This window comes from Schistocerca nitens, chromosome 10, assembly GCF_023898315.1.
Source record: "Schistocerca nitens isolate TAMUIC-IGC-003100 chromosome 10, iqSchNite1.1, whole genome shotgun sequence".
Taxonomy (NCBI): domain Eukaryota; kingdom Metazoa; phylum Arthropoda; class Insecta; order Orthoptera; family Acrididae; genus Schistocerca; species Schistocerca nitens.
In genome coordinates, this window is record NC_064623.1 from 167,946,768 (window position 1) to 167,973,669 (window position 26,902).

Sequence of the window (26,902 nt, forward strand, 5' to 3'; positions counted from 1 at the left end):
CCAGGGCAGCAGTCGAACATTTTCTGTATCCAGAAAGGTCCGTACAGGACCTGCAACATGCGGTCGGGCATTATCCTGCTGAAATGTAGGGTTCGCAGGGACCGAGTGAAGGGTAGAGCCACGGGTCGTAACACATCTGAAATGTAACGTCCACTGTTCAAAATGCCGTCAATGCGAACAAGAGGTGACCGAGACGTGTAACCAAGGACACCCCACACCAACACGCCGGGTGATACGCCAGTATGGCGATGATGAATACACGCTTCCAATGTGCGTTCACCGAGATGTCGCCAAACACGGATGCGACCGTCATGATGCTGTAAACAGAACCTGGATTCATCCGAAAAAATGACGATTTACCATTCTTGCACCCAGGTTCGTCGTTTAGTACACCACCGCAGGCGCTCCTGCCTGGAATGCAGCGTCAAGGGTAACCGCAGCATAGGTCTCCGAGCTGAGAGTCCATGCTGCTGCAAACGTCGTCGAACTGTTCGTGCAGATGGTTGTTCTCTTGCAAACGTCGCCATCTGTTGACTCAGGGATCGAGACGTGGCTGCACGATCCGCTACAGCCATGCGGGTAAGATGCGTGTCATCTCGACTGCTAGTGATACGAGGCCGTTGGGATCCAGCACGGCGTTCCGTATTACCCTTCTGAATCCACCGATTCCATATTCTGCTAACAGTCATTGGATCTCGACCGACGCGAGCAGCAATGTCGCGATACGATAAACCGCAATCGCGATAGGCTACAATCCGACTTTTATCAAAGTCGGAAGCGTGATGATACGCATTTCTCCTTCTTCACGAGGCATCACAACAACGATTCACCAGGTAACGCCGGTCAATTGCTGTTTGTGTATGAGAAATCGGTTGGAAACTTTCCTCATGTCAGCAAGTTGTAGGCGTCGCCACCGGCCCCAATTTCGTGTGAATGCTCTGAAAAGCTAATCATTTGCATATCACAGCATCTTCTTCCTGTCAGTTAAATTTCGCGTCCGTAGTACGTCATCTTCGTGGTGTAGAAGTTTTAATGGCCAGTAGCGTATTATTAAGGTTTATGTACGCCCTTCTGGTATTCCTCGTTAGTGCAGTTTTCTGTTATTATTCCAGAAATGAAGACGGCTATTTAATCAGCTGAAATTAGTCATCACTTAACGCTGTGTACTTGCACCATTTACTATTAAAAGATTTTATTAAATTTTTTTAACTGTCGGTAAGATTATTATATCTCTCACTTTCGCCTAAATCTCATTATGTGCCTGCGTAGCTGCAAGTAACACCACAAACTGGTGACCCTAAGACGTGGTTACTGATGCATTATTAAGCTACAGGTAATTATTTTTAGGTTCCAGAAATACGTAAACTACGAAAATATAACGTCTTTGGAAAATTAGATGTTACAAACTTCTTCCCTCCATTGAAATATTTGTTGATTCTCTGTTCCGCAATCTGGTTGGTTCAAATGGCTCTGAGCACTATGGGACTAAACTTTTGAGGTCATCAGTCAACGAGAACTTAGAACTACTTAAACCTAACTAACCTAAGGACATCACACAGATCCATGCCCGAGGCAGGATTCGAACCTGTGACCGTAGCGGTCGCGCGGTTCCTGACTGTAGCGCCTAGAACCGCTCGGCCACCCAGGCCGGCTGTCCCGCAATCTCTTAGCTCGATATGTCTCACACCACGTCAGTGTGCAGCGTGTGAGGAATCTACTTTCATAAGTTAGGCCGAGTTCGGTCATTGACGGTAGCGTAGTGCGGCTGTAGGACATTTGGGACGCTTCCTCTCCTCGCCAGAGTTTGGCTAGAGTCTCCAGAAGTAGCCTGGAGCCCAGCGTCCTTGGAGGGAGCGCCGGCCTTGCTGGCAGCCGCTGACTCGACGTGTGCTGAGCGGAATTTGATGAGCCGGAGGGGACCACCCACGCATGCCACCACACACACACACACTCACACACACATCACGCTTCCGTTCCCTCACCTGCTCCCTTCACCTCACAACATCCTCCGTAGGCGGCCTCACACCCTGTCCCCACACACCAGCGGCTTAAACGAAAACTGATTTTGTTTCTCCCACTCTCGAAGTGAACATACAGATCTCAGAGACTCTAGAGTAAGGTTCCAAATGATTGGAAAAGAGCACAGGTAGTCCCAGTTGTCAAGAAGGGTCGTCGAGCAGATGCGCAAAACTATAGTCCTATATCTCTGACGTCGATATGTTGTAGAATTTTAGAACATGTTTTTTGCTCGCGTATCATGTCGTTTCTGGAAACCCAGAATCTGCTCTGTAGGAATCAACATGGATTCCGGAAACAGCGATCGTGTGAGACCCAACTCGCTTTATTTGTTCATGAGACCCAGAAAATATTAGATACAGGCTGCCAGGTAGATGCCATTTTGCTCGACTTCCGGGAGGCGTTCGATACAGTTCCGCACTGTCACCTGAGAAACAAAGTAAGAGCCTACGGAATATAGGAGCAGCTGTGTGACTGGATTGAAGAGTTTTTAGCAAACAGAACACAGCATGTTGTTCTCAATGGAGAGACGTCTACAGACGTTAAAGTAACCTCTGGCGTGCCACAGGGGAGTGTTATAGGACCATTGCTTTTCAAATGGTTCAAATCGCTCTGAGCACTGTGGGATTTAACATCTGTGGTCATCAGTCCCCTAGAAATTAGAACTTAGAACTACTTAAACCTAACTAACCTAAGGACATCACACACATCCATGCCCGAGGCAGAATTCGAAACTGCGACCGTAGCGGTCACGCGGTTCCAGACTGAAGCACCTAGAACTGCACGGCCACACCGGGCGGCATTGCTTTTCACAATATAGATAAAAGACCTAGTAGTTAGTGTCGGAAGTTCCATGGGGATTTTCGCGGATGATGTTGTAGTATACAGAGAAGTTGCAGCATTAGAAAAATGCAGCGAAATGCAGGAAGATCTGCAGCGGGTAGGCACTTGGTGCAGGGACTGGCAACTCACCCTTAACATAGACAAATGTAATGTATTGCGAATACATAGAAAGAAGGATTCTTTATTGTATGATTATATCATAGCGGAACGAACACTGGTAGCAGTTACTTCTGTAAAATATCTGGGAGTATGCGAACGGAATGATCTGGAGTGGAATGATCATATAAAATTAATTGTTGGTAAGGCGGGTGCCAGGTTGAGATTCACTGCGAGAGTCCTTAGAAAATGTAGTTCAGCAACAAAGGAGGTGGCTTACAAAACACTCGTTCGACCTATACTTGAGTATTGCTCATCAGTGTGGGATCCGTACCAGGTCGAGTTGACGGAGGAGATAGAGAAGATCCGAAGAAGAGCGGCGCGTTTCGTCACAGGTTTATTTGGTAAGCGTGATAGCGTTACGGAGATGTTTAATAAACTCGAATGGCAGACTCTGCAAGAGAGGCGCTCTGCATCGCGGTGTAGCTTGCTGTCCAGGTTCCGAGAGGGTGCGTTTCTGGATGAGGTATCGAATATATTGCTTCCCCATACTTATACCTCCCGAGGAGATCACGAATGTAGAGAGATTCGAGCGCCCACGGAGGCTTTCCGGCAGTCGTTCTTCCCGCGAGCCATACGCGACTGGAACAGGAAAGGGAGGTAATGACAGTGGCACGTAAAGTGCCCTCCGCCACACACCATTGGGTGGCTTGCGGAGTATAAATGTAGATGTAGATGTAGAAAGAAACTTAGCCCCCGCAGTGGCGCGTACGCTGCAAAGGAACTTGCCGAAAGTCTGTTATAGAATTATGTACCATGTTTTACGCTCATGCAGTGTGATAGTTTTGGAGAACAAAAATCTCCCCTTGTCTCCCCAAAAATGATCTTGCGAAACTCAGGTCGCTCTGTTCGTTCATGAGACCCGCAGCGCCACAGGTAAAGGCGTCCAGGTTGCTGGCGTGTTCCTGGACTTCAGGAAGATATTTCATAAAGTTCCACAGTGTCTTACAGTGAACAAAATACGACGTTACCGGGTTTGAAAGCCGTTCGTTAAAAGTCGCCTTTCAAATTATTTGTTTTTAATGGAGTTGTGAATCTAGAAGCCGCGCGGGATTAGCCGAGCGGTCTTAGGCGCTGCAGTCGTGGACTGTGCGGCTGGTCCCGACGGAGGTTCGAGTCCTCCCTCGGGCATGTGTGTGTGTGTGTGTGTGTGTGTGTGTGTGTGTGTGTGTGTGTGTGTGTGTCCTTAGGATAATTTAGGTTAAGTAGTGTGTAAGCTTAGGGACTGATGACCTTAGCAGTTAAGTCCCATAAGGTTTCACACACATTTGAACATTTGAATCTGTAAAGTAGTGCAGAGACATTCGTATGCGGGTTCTCCACAGCTAAGCGTATTACAGTCCTTTAGTGGCAAGGTGAAGGTGTGCCTGTAGTCTATTATATTTCGTGAAATCTGACGTTTCGTGCATCAGAGTATACGTTGTCCTAGAGGATATCTTAAGAGCGCAGAACAGACGCCACCCAGATGGAGAAGTCGAACAACTACGAAAGTAAAAGTTGTGACGTTAGCGAGCAGCGGGAAAAGTCAACAGCTGCCTTGTGTTGTTACCAACAACATGTTGTTGGGTCGAAAGAGACTCTTTGTGACATGTGATCGTTACGAGATTGTTATTTAAATAGACATAACCATATTAAGTGTTACTAGTGCGTTTATTAAGTGTTATCTCCATTACGGTTATAAGCTGTTGTGCATCGAAAGATAATGGAAGTTACACAGCAGGACACATTCTTAATGTGTTTAAGTCTCCTGAGAGAGATGTAATAAGACAGAAAGGTCTGTGTTGAATTCCAAGGCCGGCCGCGGTGGTCTAGCGGTTCTAGGCGCTCAGTCCGGAACCGCGCGACTGCTACAGTCGCAGGTTCGAATCCTGCCTCGGGCATGGATGTGTGTGATGTCCTTAGGTTAGTTAGGTTTAAGTAGTTCTAAGTTCTAGGGGACTGATGACCACAGATGTTAAGTCCCATGGTGCTCAGAGCCATTTGAACCATTTTTGAATTCCAAGGCAGGATTTCACAGTTACTAAATATTCAGTGGTAAGTTTAACACGTACCTTGGTTCTGAATGTAAGTATGTTACAGTATTAGGTTCGCGCATCAGTTCGTAGCGTTGTTGTTTTGCATGCTCCTCGAGACGAGAAAACCATTTTCTTGCTCTGTCCAGTGGCATTACCTCCATACAGGACGCAAGTCTTTCTCGCTGCCTCCGCTGCTGTCAGCCCTCCGCTGACCTCAAACGGACGACTATGTCGGAAAAGTTCCGATTTCTAGCCTCTACAGCCCCACTGACCAAATCACAAAATGACAATATACACTACTGGCCATTAAAATTGCTACACCACGAAGATGACGTGCCACAGACGCGAAATTTAGCCGACAGGAAGAACGTGCTGTGATAAGCAAATGATTAGTCTTTCAGAGCATTCACACAAGGTTGGCGCCAGTGTCGACACCTACAATGTGCTGACAGGAGGAAAGTTTCCAATCGATTACTCATACACAAACACCAGTTCCGGCGTTGCCTGGTGAAACGTTGTTGTGATGCCTCGTGCAAGGAGGAGAAATGCGTACCATCACGTTTCCGACTTTGATAAAGGTCGGATTGTAGCCTATCGCGATTGCGGTTTATCGTAATGCGACATTGCTGCTCGCGTTGGACTAGATCCAATGACTGTTAGCAGAATATGGAATCGTTGGGTTCAGGAGGGTAATACGCAACGCCGTGCTTTATCCCAACGGCCTCGTATCACTAGCAGTCGAGATGACACGCATCTTACCCGCATGGGTGTAACGGATTGTGCAGCCACGTCTCGATCCCTGAGTCAACAGTTGGCGACGTTTGCAAGACAACAACCATCTGCATCAACAGTTCGACGCCGTTTGCAGCAACGTGGACTATCAGCTCGGAGACCATGGCTGCGGCTACCCTTGACGCTGCATCACAGACAGGGGCGCCTGCGATTGTGTACACAACGACGAACCTGGGTGCACGAATGGCAAAACCTCTTTTTTCGGTTGAATCCTGTTTACAGCATCATGATGGTCGCATCCGTGTTTGGCAATATCGCGGTGAACGCACATTGGAAGCGTGTATTCGTCATCGCCATACAAGCGTATCACCCGGCGTAATGGTGTGGGGTGCCATTGGTTACACGTGTCGGTCACCTCTTGTTCGCATTGACGGCACTTTGAACAGTGGACGTTACACTTCAGATGTGTTACGACCCGTTGTTCTACCCGTCATTCGATCCCTGCGAAACCATAGATTTCAGCAGGATAATGCACGACCGCATGTTTGAGGTCCTGTACAGGCCTTTCTGGATACAGAAAATTTTCGACTGCTGCTTTGGCCAGCACATTCTCCATATTTCTCACCAACTGAAAACGTGTGGTCAATGGTGGCCGAGCAACTGGCTCGTCACAATACGCCAGTCACTACTCTTGATGAACTGTGGTATCGTGTTGAAGCTGCATGGGCAGCTGTACTTGTACACGCCATCCAAGCTCTGTTTGACTCAATGCCCAGGCGTATCAAGGCCGTTTTTACTGCCAGAAGTGGTTGTTCTGGGTACTGATTTCTCAGGATCTATGCACCCAAATTGCGTAAAACGTAATGACATTTCAGTTCTAGTAAAATATATTTGTCCAATGAATACCCTTTCATCATCTGCATTTCTTCTTGGTGTAGCAGTTTTAATGGTCAGTAGTGCATAAACTCAAATAGCAACAGTGGACTAGAAATAAAAAATTATAAAGCAATGAAAGCATTCCCCGCTTATCAATATTTCAATGAAACCGTACCGAGTTAGCGTTAATGATTATTCTTGTGTCAAAATCTTGTAGGAGAGGACATTTTACAGAAGTCATCTTTCATGTACTCAGTTTAGCTCAAAAAGTATGAGTTTCCAAGTTACGCTTGTCAACGGAACTGAGTACATTATTGTTAACGAAAAGAAATCGCCAGCTATGAAGATAATTTCAGCAAGATACTGCCCGCCCGCACACGGCGGGAGTTTCTACTGCTTCTCTCCGCTCTTGCCAAGCCCTACCTTGGCCAGTAAACTCTCCGGATCTCCCCCCAATTGAGAAAGTTTGGAGCATTATGGAGAGACCCCTCAAAACAGTTCTGGACTCTGACGATCGCTAGTTGGACACGGTTTGGCACAACGTCCCTCAGGAGGACATCTAACAATTCTGTCTGTCAATGTCACGCCAAATATCTGCTTGCATTAAGAGACAGAAGTGGACGTACGCATTATTGACATGTCAGTTTATGAAGTTCTTTCTCTTGAATACATCCTCAGATTTTTCTGAAACTGTAAAAATTTGTTTCATGTAAGTCTGCAGGCTTTCGGGGCCGTTGTCACTGAAGTTAAAATCTTCTGGGCTATTAGGCCGCGTCATGTTTCTTCTAAAATGTTCGACGTTTCGACCCCTCTGCTGGGATCTTCCTCAGGATCTTTTGGTGTCCACTACTGCTGGAACACTGGCAGAGACGAGTGTCGCGTCCACTTATAAAGGGGGAATTTTCTGGCGTTCGTGCTGGAGAAGTCACAGTATTGGTTAAAATTCATATGGCTACCATTGGTGGGCCATAGTCAAAGGCTAATGCAGAAGAAGGCGCGTTGGTAGCTCATCTCCTGTGAAGATCCCAGCAGAGGGGTTGAAACGTCGAACATTTTAGAAGAAACATGACGCGGCCAAATAACCCAGAAGATTTTAACTTGAAAAATTTTTTTGTCTGTAAATGTACATCACGACTACCGATTTCCACTCCATTTGGGCGATTCCTTCATTGTGTGTCTTTTGTTTTCCGCTCTTAGACTGTGATCGCAGAAGGAAAATGGAAAGGAGTGTCAAACACTATGGGGATAACCTCCACACTAGGGACCATAAAGTAGTCATGGGTTGGACAACTCAATCCCCTTGGACCTTGGTATCATTCTGGTGTCCAGATGTTTGGGGACAGGAAGTGGGAAGCAGGGAATGAAGAGCTAAGCTGAGCTTTTGGTTCAAGTGACGCGTGGGGTACCTGGGCCCGGGGACACCCTGTGCCAGCAGCCCGGGAGTCGGCGCTGTCAGCCAAACCTTATCTCCGTACCCGTGCTCAGCTCCGCTCTGGCCAAACATCGGGCGGCAGCGGCGCAGCTGTGCGTAGATAACGACCAGGCCCACCTGGGCTCTCCGAACCTGGCGTCCAGCACGCGTCCAAATGTCGTCCTGCCATCAAGAGTCAAGTTCCATCTGATCCCTCCGAATCACTTCAGGAGACTGTTCAGTCTTATGCATGTCAGTGCTGAGTCCCCACACTCAAAATTGTCCACCAACTGGGCCAGTGTTTCGTCTACATCTACATCTACATCTACATCCATACTCCGCAAGCCATCTGACGGTGTGTGGCGGAGGGTACCTTAAGTACCTCTATCGGTTCTCCCTTCTATTCCAGTCCCGTATTGTTCGTCTCGGTATGCCTCTGTGTGGGCTCTAATCTCTCCGATTTTATCATCATGGTCTCTTCGCGAGATATACGCAGGAGGGAGCAATATACTGCTTGACTCCTCGGTGAAGGTATGTTCTCGAAACTTCAACGAAAGCCCGTACCGAGCTACTGAGCGCCTCTCCTGCAGAGTCTTCCACTGGAGTTTATCTATCATCTCCGTAACGCTTTCGCGATTACTTAATTATCCTGTAACGAACCGCGCTGCTCTCCGTTGGATCTTCTCTATCTCTTCTATGAACCCTATCTGGTACGGATCCCACACTGCTGAGCAGTATTCAAGCAGTGGGCGAACAAGTGAACTGTAACCTACTTCCTTTGTTTTCGGATTGCATTTCCTTAGGATTCTTCCAATGAATCTCAGTCTGGCATCTGCTTTACCGACGACCGACTTTATATGATCATTCCATTTTAAATCACTCCTAATGCGTACTCCCAGATAATTTATGGAATTAACTGCTTCCAGTTGCTGACCTGCTATATTGTAGCTAAACGATAAGGGTTCTTTCTTTCTATGTATTCGCAGCACATTACACTTGTCTACATTGAGATTCAATTGCCATTCCCTGCACCATGCGTCAATTCGCTGCAGATCCTCCTGCATTTCAGTACAATTTTCCATTGTTACAACCTGTCGATGTACATCATCCGCCAAAAAGCTTCAGTGAACTTCCGATGTTATCCACAAGGTCATTTATGTATATTCTGAATAGCAACGATCCTACGACACTCACCTGCGGCACACCTGAAATCACTCTTACTTCGGAAGACTTCTCTCCATTGAGAATGACATCCTGCGTTCTGTTATCTAGGAACTCTTCAATCCAATCACACAATTGGTCTGATAGTCCATATGCTCTTACTTTGTTTATTAAACGACTGTGGGGAACTGTATCGAACGTCTCGCTGAAGTCAAGAAACACGGTATCTACCTGGGAACCCGTGTCTATGGTCCTCTGAGTCTCGTGGACGAATAGCGCGAGCTGTGTTTCAAAAGATCGTCTACCTCCATCATAAGTCATTTGATGTCCACTGCCCGATAATGGCCCCATTCTGAATTCTACAACTAAATCTACATTTTATCTCTGCAATTCACCCTGAAGTTCCTGGCAAAGGGTTCATCGAACCACTTCCAGTCTATTTCTCTACCGTTCCATTCTCGAACAGCACCCGGACCGATCACTTCAACATCGCTGTGCGATCCAGGTCACGATTATCAATTCTCCTTATGCAGCTTGGAGCCAGTTAAATTTTTTCGTTTTCACGACAAAAAGCTGATGACTGAATTTTTGTGAAAAGATCTCGCTTCAAAGAAAAATTCCTGTGGTTTAGTGATGGCGGCCCCAACTCGTCTACCATCTCTGTAACACTTTAAAAACACGAGTTAAATTGACGAAGGGTGTACAGATTCAAATTTACAGGGCACAAAATATTTTTTTCTCGGAATAACAGGCTTGGCTTCGCATTTACGTGACCGCAAAGATTTGGAATATCTCATGTGCACTAATGTGATTCGCATTTGGCGATCGGAATTTTTTTAATCAAATGGTATGCAGCTTCTAAGCAGTTACTACAATTCACAGTTGTCTCCCTGAGATGACCTCAATGGCGACTAAACAAATATCGCCCAAGCCGATTACGCCCTCACGCAAAAAGACTCACCGACGTTTCCGTTTGGGAACTTGTCAGTATCATATTAAAATGAAATAATAAAACAAGAACCATTAATTGAACGAAATAATTATTCACATTTATACCTGTTTACAATAATACATCCATCTTAGCCGGCCGAGCGGTTCTACGCGCTATAATCTGGAACCGCGTGACCGCTACGGTCGCAGGTTCGAATCCTGCCTCGGGCATGGATGTGTGTGATGTACTTAGGTTAGTAAGGCTCACGTTGCTCTAAGGTCTAGGGGACTGATAACCTTAGCAGTTAAGTCCCACAGTGCTCAGAGCCATCCATCCTAACAGACCTACGCCGAGACAGAAAAGGTAACGAAGCAAGTGACGGAAGAAGAAAGACAGTCAGATGATACACATCACATCACATAGGTATAGTAGTTTATACCCTTCTTTCAAATCGTGAGACACTATGGATTCATATTTTACAAATAAAACTCTCTTCATTGCCAGTAATGGTTCACGCGTAATTAATCCTTTGTATTTGGTTAAATTAATTTAACGAGAACAAGAAAACCAAGAAAAAACACTGACATATCGTCATGCACACTCCTATTTCGCGATTAAACAGTACCTCCAGTTCTCTGAAGTTTTTCGTTATCCTCTGCCAATCCTACCTGGTACGAATCTCAAACCGAGTACTGATATTCCAAAAGAGGATGGACAAGCATAGTGCAGACAGTCTCTCTGGTAGAGCTGTTGCGTTTTCTAAGTGTTGTGCCAATAAAACGAGTTTTTTGGTTCCTTCCCCGCGACATTATCTACGTGAGCGTTCCAATTTAAGCTCTTCGCAACTGTAATTTCTAGGAGTTTAGATGAACTGAGAGCGTTGAGATTTGTGTGATTTGTCTTGTAACCGAAATTTAACGGTTTCCTTTTGGTACTCATGTGGATGACTTCAAATTTTTTTATTGTTCAGAAGCATGTACCATTTTCCGCACAATACAAGTATCTAAATCATTTTGGAATTGGTTTTTTATCTTCTGATGACTTAGGTATAGCAGAGGAGAAAAGAAGATGTTACTTCTGCTTTCCGTCGATTACTACTATGCGACCTTTCTGACGAGAAATCACCAATGCAGTCGCACAACTGACACAACTTTCCATAGACATAAAATTTGATTAAAAGCGGCTTGTTATGAACGGTATCAAAAGCCTTCTGGGAGTCTAGAAATATGGAAACAACCTGAGGTCCCCTGTCGATACCACTCGTCACTTCGCGTGAATAAAGAGTTAGTTGTGTTTCACAAGAACGAATTTTCTGAATACTGAACAAGTGTTAATAAAGCATTTTCCTCGAGGTAGTTCGTAGTGTTCCAACAGTATATGTTCTAAAATTCTATTGCAAATCGACTTTATTAATATGGTTCTGTAATTCATCGGATTACTCCTATTTCTTTCCTTGGGTATTGGTGTGACGCCTGCAAGCCTTTAGGTACGTACACTGAAGCGCCAAAGAAATTGGTATAGCCATGCGTATTCAAATACAGATATATGTAAACGGCCAGAATACGGCGCTACGATCGGCAACGCCTGCATAAGGCAAGTGCCTGACGCAGTTATCGGAGCGGTTACTGCTGCTACAATGGCAAGGTATCAAGATTTAAATGACTTTGAACGTGGTGTTATAATCGGTTCACGAGCAATGGGACACAACATCTCCGAGGTAGCGATGAAATGGCGGCTTTCCCGTACGACCATTTCATTAGTGTACCCTGAATATCAGGAATCCGGTATAAAATCAAATCTTCGACATCGCTGGGCCGGAAAAAGAACGGGACCAATAACAACTGAAGATGATGAAGATGATGTTTGGCTTATGGGGCGATCAAATGCGCGGTTACCAGCGCCCGAACAACTGAAGACAATCGTTCAACGTGGCAGAAGTGCAACCCATCCATAAATTGCTGGACATTTCAATGCTGAGCCATCAACAAGTGTCAGCGTCCGAACCATTCAACGAAACATCATCGATATGGGCTCTCGGAGCCAAAGGCCCACTTGTGTACCCTTGATGACTGCACGAAACAAAGTTTTACGCCTCGCCTGGGCCCATCAACACCGACATTGGACTGTTGATGACTGGAAACATGTTGCCTGGTCGGACGAGTCTCGTTTAAAATGGTACCGAGCGGATCGACATGTCCGGGTATGGAGGCAACCTCATGAATCCATGGACCGTTCATTTCAGCAGGGGACTGTTGAAGCTCGTAGAGGTTCTGTAATGGTGTGGGGCGTGTGCAGTTGCATTGATGTGGGACTCCTGACACGTCTAAATATGACTCTGACAGGTGACAGGTACTTAAGCATCCTGTCTGATCTCTGGCATCCATTCAGGTCCATTATCCATTCCGATGGGCAATTCCAGCAGGACAATGCAACATAAAACTGGTACAAAATTTCTACAGAATGGCTCAAGGAATAGCTTATGAGTTTAAATACTTTCACTGGTCACCAAACTCCCCAGACATGAACAGTATTGAGCATATCAGTAATGTCTTGCAACATGCTGTTCAGGAGAAATATCCACCTCCTCGTACTCTTACTGATTTATGGGCAGCCCTGCAGGATTGATGTCAGTTCCCACCAGCACTACTTCAGAAATTAGTCGAATCCATACCACGTCGTGTCGCGGCGCTTCTGGGTGCTCGCGGGGACCATACATGATATTAGGCACGTGTAGCAGTTTCTTTTGCTCTTCACTGTATGTTCCGTCGAACGGGCAGTTGCCTATCACTGCTAAGCATGGAGCTATTATATAAGCATACTCTGAAAAGAACTTAATTGGCATACGATCTGTAACAAAAGACTTGCCTTTATTACATGTTTTAAGCTGCTTCGCCACCCCGATGACATATAAATACTCTTGTTGGCTGTCGTTGTTGCTTAGAATTCTGGAATATGTATTTTGTCTTCTTTGCTGAAGGAATTTCGGAAAACAGTACTTAGTAACTTTGTTTTTGTGCCAAAGTCATTATCATTGCCATCTTGCAGTACAGGTGTTGATTGTCTCTTGCCGCTGATGCAGTTTAAGTACGACCAAGATCTCATTGGATTATCTGTCAGATTTCGAGACAGAGTTTCCTTATGGACACTGTTACAAGCATCAGGTTCGCATTAAATTTAGAGCTTTAATAAAACGTCACCAGTCTACAAGATTTTGGCTTCATTTAAACTTGGAATGCTTTTTTCGTTGCTTCTGCAACAGTGTTATGGCCTTTTTAAAGCATAATGTGCGATCACTTCAATCTCTTTTTAATTTATTTGGTATATATCCCACAGCTACCGCCGACAGTATTTCTTTGCATTTCCCATGCACTACGATCTTCAGCCATATGTGTCCATGTCCTCCCTAGCTGAACTGTAATGACAACCACCCCCTTTTCCGTTATGTCATCGTATTAGTCCTTCTTTCGCCACTTTTAAAAAAAAGTGATAAGAAATATAACAATCGATATTAGGAAAAATAATATATTCAATAGTAGTCTCACATGTAAGGAAAAACAATTTACACAGCAGATCACAGTTTGGATGCCAAAGCGGTTGCTCTACAGGGAATGCAATTTACAGATTCTAGTTGTTGTTGTTGTTGTTGTGGTCTTCAGTCCTGAGACTAGTTTGATGCAGCTCTCCATGCTACTCTATCCTGTGCAAGCTTCTTCATCTCCCAGTACCTACTCCAGCCTACATCCTTCTGAATCTGCTTAGTGTATTCATCTCTTGGTCTCCCTCTACGATTTTTACCCTCCACGCTGCCCTCCAGTACTAAATTGGTGATCCCTTGATGCCTCAGAACATGTCCTACCAACCGAACCCTTCTTCTAGTCACGTTGTGCCACAAACTCCTCTTCTCCCCAATTCTATTCAATACCTCCTCATTAGTTATGTGATCTACCCATTTAATCTTCAGCATTCTTCTGTAGCACCACATTTCGAAGGCTTCTCTTCTCTTCTTGTTCAAACTATTTATTGTCCATGTTTCACTTCCATACATGGCTACACTCCATACAAATACTTTCAGAAACGACTTCCTGACACTTAAATCAATACTCGATGTTAACAAATTTCTCTTCTTCAGAAAAGCTTTCCTTGCCATTGCCAGTCTACATTTTATATCCTCTCTATTTCGACCATCATCAGTTATTTTGCTCCCCAAATAGGAAAACTCATTTACTACTTTAAGTGTCTCATTTCCTAACCTAATTCCCTCAGCATCACCAGACTTAATTCGACTACATTCCATTATCCTCGTTTTGCTTTTGTTGATGTTCATCTTATACCCTCCTTTCAAGACACTGTCCATTCTGTCCTTTGATGTCTCTGACAGAACTACAATGTCATCGGCGAACCTCAAAGGTTTTATTTCTTCTCCATGGATTTTAATACCTACTCCGAAGTTTTCTTTTGTTTCCTTTACTGCTTGCTCCATATACAGAATGAATAGCATCGTGGAGAGGCTACAACCCTGTCTCACTCCCTTCCCAATCACTGCTTGCCTTTCATGTCCCTCGACTCTCATAACTGCAATCTGGTTTCTGTACAAATTGTAAATAGCCTTTCGCTCCCTGTATTTTACCCCTGCCACCTTCATAATTTGAAAGAGAGTATTTCAGTCAACATTGTCAAAAGCTTTCTCTAAGTCTATAAATGCTAGAAACGAAGGTTTGCCTTTCCTTAATCTTTCTTCTAAGATAAGTCGTAAGGTCAGTATTGCCTCACGTGTTCCAACATTTCTACGGAATCCACACTGATCTTCTCCGAGGTCGGCTTCTACCAGTTTTTCCATTCATCTGTAAAGAATTCGCGTTAGTATTTTGCAGCTGTGACTTATTAAACTGATAGTATGGTAATTTTCACATCTGTCAACATCTGCTTCCCAGTACAAGCCTCAAATTAAAAAAAAATGTCGTCAGCTGGTATTTTTGTGAGCCGTTCAACGAATTATAAAAACTTTAGTTTCATGCAACTGACGCAGTTAGAAACATCTGGTTTGAGTCGTATTTAACAAATAGTAAGCGAAAGGTTGCGCTGAATTATTCAAACGGTGTTGGTAAGAGAGAGTGTATTAGTGACGGGAGAGATCATGAAGGGAGCGCGAACAATGTTCGATTTCGCAAACCTCCCCCCCCCCCCCCCCCACCTCACCTTCCTTACATAACATCTGCAGCGAGCACAATTGATTTTTTTTTTTTTTTTGCACTACGAAACTAATGTAATAAATCATATTTGATGAGGAAATCATGGGGCTTGGCCTGACAGGGCTGAAACATTTTCACTTATGCTAAAAATGAATTACCGTATGACTGTAGACTGTATCAATGGTCTGTGTCGTTTTGTTTTGACTGTTTGGTCGCCTGCTCGGTAAAGGTTTAGATGTCGATGGCATATTTTATTGGGAGGGGGTGGGGTGATCTAGCCAGGTGGTGCAGACGCACATACGTATTGAGTAGTTTTGTATTTGGGCGCGTGGCTTCCCTCCGCGTGCCAGCTATCAGCCGGGCCATAAAGCAGCAACAGTAATCCCTGGACAGCGGGCGATAGGCGCTGCTCGTCGATAATCCAACACGGGAGGTTCTGATTCGCGCTGCAGGATTATCACGCGGACGGCGGCACTCCACTGGGGAGTGTCTGCCGGCCGGCCGCTGTCCGGGCCCCACTCTCGAGGGGACTTGGGGCCAGTTCTGTACACTCGCCCAGACACAGAGTGTGCCCTGCTGCAGTTTGAAACGACTGCCTGCATACACACACCAGAAAAAGTTTTGTATCACACCGGTTCCCAGAACTCATGAAGATAGACGTTGACTGTGGAAATGGAATCACAGACACAGTCCCTCTGACTGTTCAGAGATATCACTAAACCCGTCCAAAGATGTAAACAACCATGCAAGAGCAGCGCCTATTAGGCAGAGGGGGTCCGACAGCCGATCAGTTCTACATCTACATTCATACTCCGCAAGCCACCTGACGGTGTGTGGCGGAGGGTACCTTGAGTACCTCTATCGGTTCTCCCTTCTATTGCAGTCTCGTATTGATCGTGGAAAGAAGGATTGTCGGTATGCCTCTGTGTGGACTCTAATCTCTCTGATTTTTTCCTCATGGTCTCTTCGCGAGATATACGTAGGAGGGAGCTCAGTGAAGTTATGTTCTCGAAACTTGAACAGAATCCCTTACCGAGCTACTGAGTGTCTCACCTGCAGAGTCTTCCACTGGAGTTTATCTATCATCTCCGTAACGCTGTAGCGAAGCGCGCTGCTCTCCGTTGGATCTTCTCTATCTCTTCTATCAACCCTATCTGGTACGGATCCCACACTGCAGAGCAGTATTCAAGCAGTGGGCGAACAAGCGTACTGTAACCTACTTCCTTTGTTTTCGGATTGCATTTCCTTCGGATTCTTCCAATGAATCTCAGACTGGCATCTGCTTTACCAACGATCAACTTTATATGATCATTCCATTCTAAATCACTCCTAATGCCTACTCCCAGATAATTTATTTACCAACGATCAACTTTATATGATCATTCCATTCTAAATCACTCCTAATGCCTACTCCCAGATAATTTATGGAATTAACTGCTTCCAGTTGCTGACCTGCTGTATTGTAGCTAAATGATAAGGGATCTTTCTCTCTATGTATCCGCAGCACATTACACTTGTCTACATTGAGATTCAATTGCCATTCCCTGCACCATGCGTCAATTCGCCGCAGATCCTCCTGCATTTCCGTACAATTTTCCATTGTTACAACCTGTCGATGTACATCATCCGCAAAAAGCTTCAGTGAACTTCCGATGTTATCCACAAGGTCATTTATGTATATTCTGAATATCAACAGTCCTACGACACTCCCCTGCTGCACACCTGAAGTCACTCTTACTTCGGAAGACTTCTCTCCATTGAGAATGACATCCTGCGCTCTGTTATCTAGGAACTCTTCAATCCAATCACACAATTGGTCTGATTGTCCATACGCTCTTACTTTGTTCATTCCACCAGAAAGGAGGTACACGGCTCGTGTTGTCTGTAGTTCAACCATGCGTAGACGGTCAATACCGCGGTTCGATCACGTCCGCATTGTTACTTTGTGCCAGGAAGGGCTCTCAGCAAGGGAAGTGTTCAGGCGTCTCGGAGTGAACCAAAGTGATGTTGTTCGGACATGGAGAAGATACAGACAGGAACTGTCGATGACACGCCTCGTTCAGGCCGCCCAAGGGCTACTACTGCAGTGGCTGACTGCCACCTGAGGAGTATGGCTCGGAGTAACCCTGACAGCAACGCCACCATGTTGGATAATGTTCTTCGTGCAGCCACAAGACGTCGTGTTACGACTCAGACTGTGAGCAATAGGCTGCCTGATGCGCAACTTCACTCCCGACTTCCTTAGTGAGGTTCTTTTTTACAACCACGACACCATGCAGTGCGGTACAGGTGGGTCCAACAACATGCCGAATGGACCGCTCAGGATTGGCATCGCTTTTTATTCACCGACGAGTGTCGTATATGCCTTCAATCAGACAATCGCGTTTGGAGGCAACCCGGTCAGGCTGAACGCCTTCGAGACACTGTCCAGCGAGTGCAGCAAGGTGGAGGTTCGCTGATGTTTTGGGGTGGCGTTATGTGGGCCCGACGTACGCCAGTGGTGGTCGTGGAAGGCGCCGTAACGACTGTACGATACGCGAATGACATCTTCCGACCGATAGTGCAACCATATTGGCAGCATATTGGCGAGGCATTCGTCTTCATGGACGACAATTCGAGCCCCCATCGTGCACATATTGTGAATGACTTCCTTCAGGATAACGACATCGCTCGACTGAAGTGGCCAGCATGTTCTTCAGACATGAACCCTATTGAACATGCCTCGGATAGATTGAAAATGGCTGTTTATGGACAACGCGACCCACCAACCACTCTGAGGGATCAACACCGAATCGCCGTTGAGGAGTGGGACAATCTGCTACCTTTCGCTCGCTTTTCGTCCACTATCTATCTCATCGATGCGACCGTGTCAGTGGGTAATCCTATCCAGACGTACGGATAAAATGGTTCAAATGGCTCTGAGCACTATGCGACTTAACTTCTGAGGTCATCAATCCCCTAGAACTTTGAACTACTTAAACCTAACTAACCTAAGGACATCACACACATCCATGCCCGAGGCAGGATTCGAACCTGCGACCGTAGCGTACGGATAATATCACAACCTCACATTCCGTGAAGTATTCGATTAGTGAGTAAAAAATATGGAGGTGACAGCAGATCTTTTAAGATGGTCACCACCACAGTGTGGACGTGGAGGGGCTCCACCCTTTCTTCTTTTTTTTTAAAAAAAAAAAGCATCAGACTCTGAAAGATCGGTAAACCTTTGTTGGTGTCCGCCCCCGGTAGCTGAGTGGTCGGCGCGACAGACTGTCAATCCTAAGGGCCTGGGTTCGATTTTCTCCGCTCAGGGACTGGGTGTTGTGCTGTCCTAATCATCATCATTTCATCCCCATCGACACGCAAGTCACCGAAGTGGCGTCAAATGGAAAGACTTGCACCAGGCGAACGGTCTACTTGTGGCCTTTCTCGCCTTACACTGACAGGTCTCAGCCACCAATTTTCCCATACTCCAGTGAATCAAAAGGGAATGAAACTTTATGTGTGATACCGCGAAAAGCACCCATATGCCAAGCAATACATTTACATGATTACTCTCCAATTCACATTTAAGTGCTTGGCAGAGGGTTCATCCAACCACAATCATACTATCTCTCTACCATTCCACTCCCGAACAGCGCGCGGGAAAAACGAACACCTAAACCTTTCTGTTCGAGCTCTGATTTCCATTATTTTATTTTGATGATCATTCCTATTAGCTCAACAAAATATTTTTGCATTCGGAAGAAAAAGTTGGTGACTGAAATTTCGCAAATAGATGTCGCCGCGACGAAAAACGTCTTTGCTTTAATGACTTCCATTCCAACTCGCGTATCATATCTGCCACACTCTCTCCCCTATTACGTGATAATACAGAACGAGCTGCCCTTTTTTGCACCTTTTCGATGTCCTCCGTCAATCCCACCTGGTAAGGATCCCACACCGCGCAGCAATATTTTAACAGAGGACGAACGAGTGTAGTGTAAGCTGTCTCTTTAGTGGACTTGTTGCATCTTCTAAGTGTCCTGCCAGTGAAACGCAACTTTTGGCTAGCCTTCCCCACAATATTATCTATGTGGTCTTTCCAACTGAAGTTGTTCGTAATTTTAACACCCGGGTACTTAGTTCAATTGACAGCCTAGAGAATTGTATTATTTATCGAGTAATCGAATTCCAACGGATTTCTTTTGGAACTCATGTGGATCACCTCAAACTTTTCGTTATTTAGCGTCAACTGCCACCTGCCACACCATACAGCAATCTTTTCTAAATTTCTTTGCAACTGATACTGGTCTTCGGATGACCTTACTAGACGGTAAATTACAGCATCATCTGCGAACAGCCTAAGAGAACTGTTCAGATTGTCACCCAGGTCATTTATATAGATCAGTAACAGCAGAGGTCCCAGGACGCTTCCCTGCGGAACGCCTGATATCACTTTTGTTTTACTCGATGATGACTTTCAGAGTGCAGATAGTGATGCAGTTTGTGGTGTAGCCTACGTAGAGTAGGAAGCAACACAATATTATGGTAGATATCAGGGGTTCCAAAACTGCTCCGCGGAACACTCGTTTTCGAGGGAAGTGAACAACAGGGCGTTTTTATCGACAAAAATTTTCTTATTTTTTTGAAAATGTTATTGTGATTTCTGTGCTATTCCTTATGATTTAAAATTGAATTAATCGCCGAATAAAACAAGTTTTCCTCATTTTATTAACCTCCAAAATAAGCAAGATGTTCCATCAAAGTACCAGGATTGTCAAGTTTACCGTCAGAGGAAAAGTTTGGTAGCCTATAGTATGGATGATAATAGGGGGAAGTCTTTCCTCCGAGTTTTTGGATGCGTCTTGTTCGAGTTGAGTCACACGCCATACCAGAATTGAAAGGAACCTCTGTGGAACTCAAATCTTATCTCTGGCGTTTTAATACTCGTTATTGCGCAACGATTACTCAGCTAATAGCTATGCATACAAAACATCGCAGGATATCAAAACAAGTTGTGTGCTCTTCAGTTAAATGGCCACGGCATCCGTCAAATCAAATGTCACAGCGAAAACCAATTTACCTGAACTTTGGATCATCAAACGTAATTGCGTTAGGGTCGAGAAGATAAGCACAATCTGGAAAAGAGGAAAATGGAAGGAGGAGTCTGAGCAACCACTCGAAAAGATCATCAGTATTATTACAGCAGAATTCAGAGTCATGCAGTCTGAGTAGGAATGGATTAGTCGTGTAATTCCTCGAGTAGTGAAGGTACAGTGGATTTAAGGCAGCGTGCGCATGGTGCCTTCTGCAGTCGTGACAGCATATGGAATGATGGCCTTCCCTTCAGCATTTTAATTAGGAAGTGCCTCTGTCGCATATCAGTCTACTAAGAGTATATCTGGGTACGAACAGCACGAGATCTCCTCAACACACAGTATGAATGGTGGTCCACCACAAGGGTCAGTGCTCAGGCCGAACCTTTACACTCTCTTCACAGCCGACATACCAGTCATACGCTGCAGCTCGATCTGTATACAGACTACAAGGTGGTCTTTGGGGGCAGGACGAAGGTCCGGCGGATCAGTCGACGCCACAGAGGCGCAAGTGATACAGTAATCCTTGATCTGTCAGAAGAATATCTTCCACACAGTCCCGAAGATTGTGCTAAGTAAAGAACAACCACACAAAACTCGTAGATGAGCTTTGGTATTTGGGTAGAAAAATAACTGATGATCGCCAAAAGAGAGGGTATATTACGAGGGCGGTTCAGAAAGTAACCTCCGATTGGTCACAGTGCGGGTTGTGGGGGGAGTAGCGACGCCATCTGTGCGTTCACGCACTCAACAGGTCAGTCGGCATCAAGCCGTGGTCGAGTGAACGTCGTACCTGCGCTAGTTTAGTTTTTGTGGCAGTTTGAAATGTGTGCTGCAATAGAAAACCCCGCCAAATGTGAAGTGCGTGCTGTCATAAGGTTTTTTACAGCCAAAGGATATTCTGCAGCAGCTATTCATCGTGAGCTTTGTGCCGTGTACGGACCAAGAGTTATGAGTGAAGGAGTTGTCCGTGAATGGGTACGTTTATTTAAAAGTGGACGAGAAAACGTTCCTGATGAAGAGAGGAGTGGTAGACCATCATTGGTGACTGACGAACTCGTTCAGACAGTTGATGCAAAAGTTCGTGAAAATCGACGTTTCTCAATGTCGGAGTTGTCTACTGGTTTTCCACAGATTTCTAAGACTCTCTTGTACGAGATAGTGACAGCAAGATTGGGTTACCGTAAGTTCTGTGTACGATGGGTGCCCAAAATTCTTACCGACCACCACAAAACTCAAAGAATGGCCTCTGCATTAGACTTTCTGTCACGTTATGAGGACGAAGGAGAACCATTGTTAAACAGAATCGTGACCGGTGACGAAACCTGGATTAAGTACGTGAACCCTGAGACAAAAGAACAATCAAAGATGTGGGCACATTCAAATTCGCCTACCAAACCAAGAAAAGCCTCGCAAGATTTTTCTGCCAGAAAACTGATGGCAACGGTGTTTTGGGATGCCAAAGGGGTGTTGTTGGTTGAATTCATGGAACGTGGTACGACCATTAATCAAGACGTGTACTGTGAAACAATAAAAAAGTTACGACGGGCTATACAGAACAAACGCCGTGGTATGCTGACTTCCGGTATCGTTTTTTTGCACGATAACGCCCGTCCTCACTCTGCTCGCAGAACAACGGCCCTTCTTGAGTCCTTCAAGTGGGACGTTATCAACCATCCACCTTACAGCCCGGACCTGGCGCCAAGTGATTATCACCTCTTCATGCATTTGAAGAAATGGCTCGGGTCACAGCGGTTTGATGACGACGAAGAGCTCAAAGATGCGGTCACAGGCTGGCTCCAGGCACAAGCGGGTGATTTTTATGCAGAAGGAATTTCAAAGCTTGTGAAGAGATACGATAAGTGCCTCAATCGCTATGGAGACTATGTAGAAAAATAGTGCAAAGATGTAGTTGTAAGATGTATATATTAAAATATTTTTATTTAACTTGGTGTATTTTTTTAAATCAACCGGAGGTTACTTTCTGAACGGCCCTCGTAAATTCAGAGTGCCAATAGCAAGAAAAACGTTTCTGAAGTAAATAAATTTCTATATATCGAATATAAACTTAAGAGTTAGGATGTCATTAAACACAAACATATCAGGTTGGTTTTATCGTCACTTATCGATGGCAGTTTATAAGTTACAAGCTTACTGTGACCAGTCCAAACCAATTTTGTAGTCATGCAGACTGAAGCAACAAATGAAAATTTGCACCAAGGCCGGGATCCAAACCCAGGTCTCCTGGTTACTAGGCAGACGCGCAACCACTACACCATACAGTGGCTTTGAACAACTGCACGTCTCGCTCCTCAATCCAGAGTCCCATTCACGCTTCAGCCCACTTGGTGTTCCTCTTAACCCGAACAGCATTTTAGAGGCTCTGCCAGTGTGTTGGAGTAGCACCTGAGCAGCGAACGAAATGGGAAACCCAGGTATAGGTGGTATTCCAATACAGTTGGAGTGCCTCGGCAATGCTGTTCGAGTGTAAAGGGAATACCAAGTGGGTTGAGATGTGAATGGGAATTTGGACTGAAGAGGGAGGCATGCTAGGGAAGGTCGTGCAGTTGTGCAGAGCCTCTGTGCCAGGGTGGTGGAGTGCTTAGCGCATCTACCTAATGAGCAGGAGACCTGGGTTCGAATCCATGCCATGGTACAAATTTTCATTTGTCGCTTTGGCTGCATATATGCAGCACAGGTGTTCGAGACTTGAAAAGTTCTCTGGAACAGTACAGCTTCACTTAAATAACAATCTATTTTGTTCCCCCCTCCGTTTCAGACTTCGAACTTCCATCATCAGGGGTATTATGTCAATAAATAACACATGTCTGTGTTGTGTGTACTACTTTATGTGAACAAACGTTTTCCAAACTACAGAGTTCTGCTGTTTCATTTTGCCTACTGAATGCATAGGAAGTTCATAGTTCTGTAAAAACTTTTATTTCACATTTCTAGCTGTAGGTTCCTGATATCAAAACGTACAAAATTTCATCCTCTACAAATCTACAATCTCCCAGTTTTTAAAATCGTTATTCTCTTATATCCTGTGTATATGATCTTCTGTAATAGATCATGGTACTGTGACTAATTTACAATAACCACAGCCGGAGGCCACTCTCAGTAGCTTGTAACTGCGATATTGAACTTCAACCTATCTCTTCCTGTTGACGTTAATATGATACGAATTAATGGCCTCAAAATGAAGAAAGATCTCTTTCCTGGGGATCTACTGCAATTGGTCGTACACTGATTACTGTATAAATAAGTAGTCCGGATGCCAGTCTCAACAGCTACAACAAGAATAGTGACTTGATGCTCCAGTTACGTCTCCGTCTTCTTCCTGCCCTTATAAAATCTCTGCATGAAGTCAGCGTAATATTTGGGATTTGGCAAAGTTGATGCTAGAGGATGTCCTGATGCCCTTCCGGTCCCGCCTTTTCCTCCCTTCTCCCCCCCTACCCCGACGCCAACTGATAATATCCTTGAAGCTGTGTTTTTTTGTTGACTGTAAATACTTTCAAATAAATTGAAACAATGGCACCAAAGTGAACCTCTAGAGAACAAAGTTTATATGCTTACTGAAATATAGCAGCTAATCTTGAATTGGTTACTGAATAAGTATCTCTGGTGGATGACAGTCTCTACAACTACCACCAATGAAAGTGTCCTTGAATAACTGTCTTTGTGTTCATTGTGTTAAGTGAAGCAATGGTGCCAAAAATAGCCCCTGTGGAACATATTTCGTATATGCTCTACTCCGCTTAGTGTCACGGTACAGTGCTTGACACACAAATACCTTGGCAAATGCCTCTCAGCAACGTTCCTTCACTGATTATGTCCTTTGACTTGCGTTCTTTCGTTGACTGTAAATACTATGTGAGACAGTGGCTCGAAATGAACCACTGTGGAAGACAATTCACAAAATTTCCAAGCTGTTGCGATAGATCTTGCACTGATTATAGAACAAGCACATCTACCGCTACCATCACAGATACTATCTGTAGATCTATGCCTTCATGTTCATTATACTCCATCGCCAAGTGAGAGAATGGCGCCAAAATTAATCCCTGTGGAACGTATCCCAGTTTACCCAGTTCCACTCAGAGTCCAGGGGTGGTGATTCCACATGCAATTACTACTGCCGAATGATACTCCCAGCAATTTTCCATCACCACAACCGTATTTGAATCTGTGTCCTTTTTTTATGACTGCAAATATCATATGAAACAATGGCCCCAAAACGAACCTCTATAGAACAAAGTTTATGTGCTTACTGAGATACAGCAGCTAATCTTGAATTGGTTACTGAATGAGTATCTCTGGTGGATGACAGTCTCCACAGCTACCACCAATGAAAGTGTCCTTGAACCTCTTTCTTTGTGTTCACTGTGTTAAGTGAAGCAATGGTGCCAACAATAACCCCTGTTGAACATATTTCGTATATGCTCTGCTACGCTTAGTCATGGCACAGTGCTTGACACACAGATACCTTGGCAAATGCCTTTCAACAACGTTCCTTCACTGATTATGTCCTTTGACTTCTTTCGTTGACTGTAAATACTGTGTGAGACAGTGGCTCGAAATGAACCACTGTGGAAGACAATTCACGAAATTTCTAAGCTGTTGCCATAGATCTTGCACCGATTATAGAACAAGCAGCTTTACTGCTACCATCAGAGATACTATCTGTAGATCTCTGCATTCGTGTTCATTATACTCCATCGCTAAGTGAAAGGATGGCGCCAAAATTAATCCCTGTGGAACGTATCCCAGTTTACCCAGTTCCACTCAGAGTCCAGGGATGGTGATTACACATGCAATTACTACTGCCCAATGACACTCCCAGCAATTTTCCATCACCACAACTGTACTTGAATCTGTGTCTTTTTTTATGACTGCAAATATCATATGAAACAATGGCCCCAAAATGAACCTCTATAGAACAAAGTTTATATGCTTACTGAGATATAGCAGCTAATCTTGAATTGGTTACTGAATAAGTATCTCTGGTGGATGACAGTCTCCACAGCTACCACCAATGAAAATGTCCTTGAACCTCTGTCTGTGTGTTCACTGTGTTGAGTGAAGCAATGGTACCAAAAATAACCACTGTGAACATATTTTGTATATGCTTTGCTCTGCTTAGAGTCATGGTACAGTGCTGTTGCGATAGATCTTGCACTGATTATAGAACAAGCACCTCTACCGCTACCATCAGAGATACTATCTGTAGATCTCTGCATTCACGTTCATTATACTCCATCGCCAAGTGAGAGAATGGCGCCAAAATTAATCCCTGTGGAACGTATCCCATTTAACCCAGTTCCGCTCAGTCCAGGGATGGTGATTACACATGCACCAGAATGAACCACTGTGGAAGATGGCTCTTTGCTGAAAGCCGAGGCACAGTGACCGTCACACAAGTACCGATGCAGTGTGCCCCCTCTCGGGAGCTTCTCGCAGAGTTGGACCAGACGACGAAGCCTGAGTGAGTGGCTAGCTATGAAGCGCCTACTCACAGTTGGACCAGACGACGAAGCCTGAGTGAATGGCTAGCTATGAAGCGCCTACTCACCGGTAGTCGTCGTGGGCCTCTGCAGGGCCGACGTGCCAGGGAGTGGGGTCGTAGCAGTCCTCGTAGCCGCTGCACATGCTGACTGCTGACCGCTGACCGCTGACTGCTGACAGTGTGGCCACTCCACTCCGCTCGCGCCGACTGCCTCGTGCAGGTTAGCACTCTGTAACCGCGACCGTATCGCCCGCCGGCCTATCTATCGGCTGATAACGCCGGGCCGCATTGATTTGCCAGCTCCCGTGTCGCTCTCCCCGGCACACTACATCACCTCCATCCATCGCCTTCCAAACGGACCTTTAATTCTTCTTTTAAAATCTCTCCGACGCGGAGAAAAGCTGTCTCCAGCATCTGTTACTGTTGACTGCAATACAACAATTGGGTAACTGATTCTCTGATCAAAACAGGATCCTCTCATGAGCTGTCGTTAGTGTTCCACACTTTCATGTCAGTATTGGTTCAAATGGCTCTGAGCACTATGGGACTTAACTTCTGAGGTCATCAGTCCCCTAGAACTTAGAACTACTTAAACCTAACCAACCTAAGGACATCACACACATCCATGCCCTAGGCAGTATTCGAACCTGCTACAGTAACGGTCGCGCGGTTCCAAACTGTAGCGTCTAGAACCGCTCGCCCACTCCGGCCGGCCATGTCAGTAATCATTTCGTGTTTGGTGATTTAGCGTTTTGTGGTTATGGTCTTCCGTCCCAAAACTGGTTTGATGCTGCTCTCCATGCTACTCTATCCTGTGCAAGCCTCTTCATCTCCGAAAAACTACTCCATCCTACATCCTTCTCAATCTGCTTACTGTACTCATCTTGGTCTGCCTCTACGATTTTTACCCACTACGCTTCCCTCTAGTACTGGTTTCCTTGATGTCTCAGAATGTGTTCTATGAACCAATCTTTTCTTCTAGTCA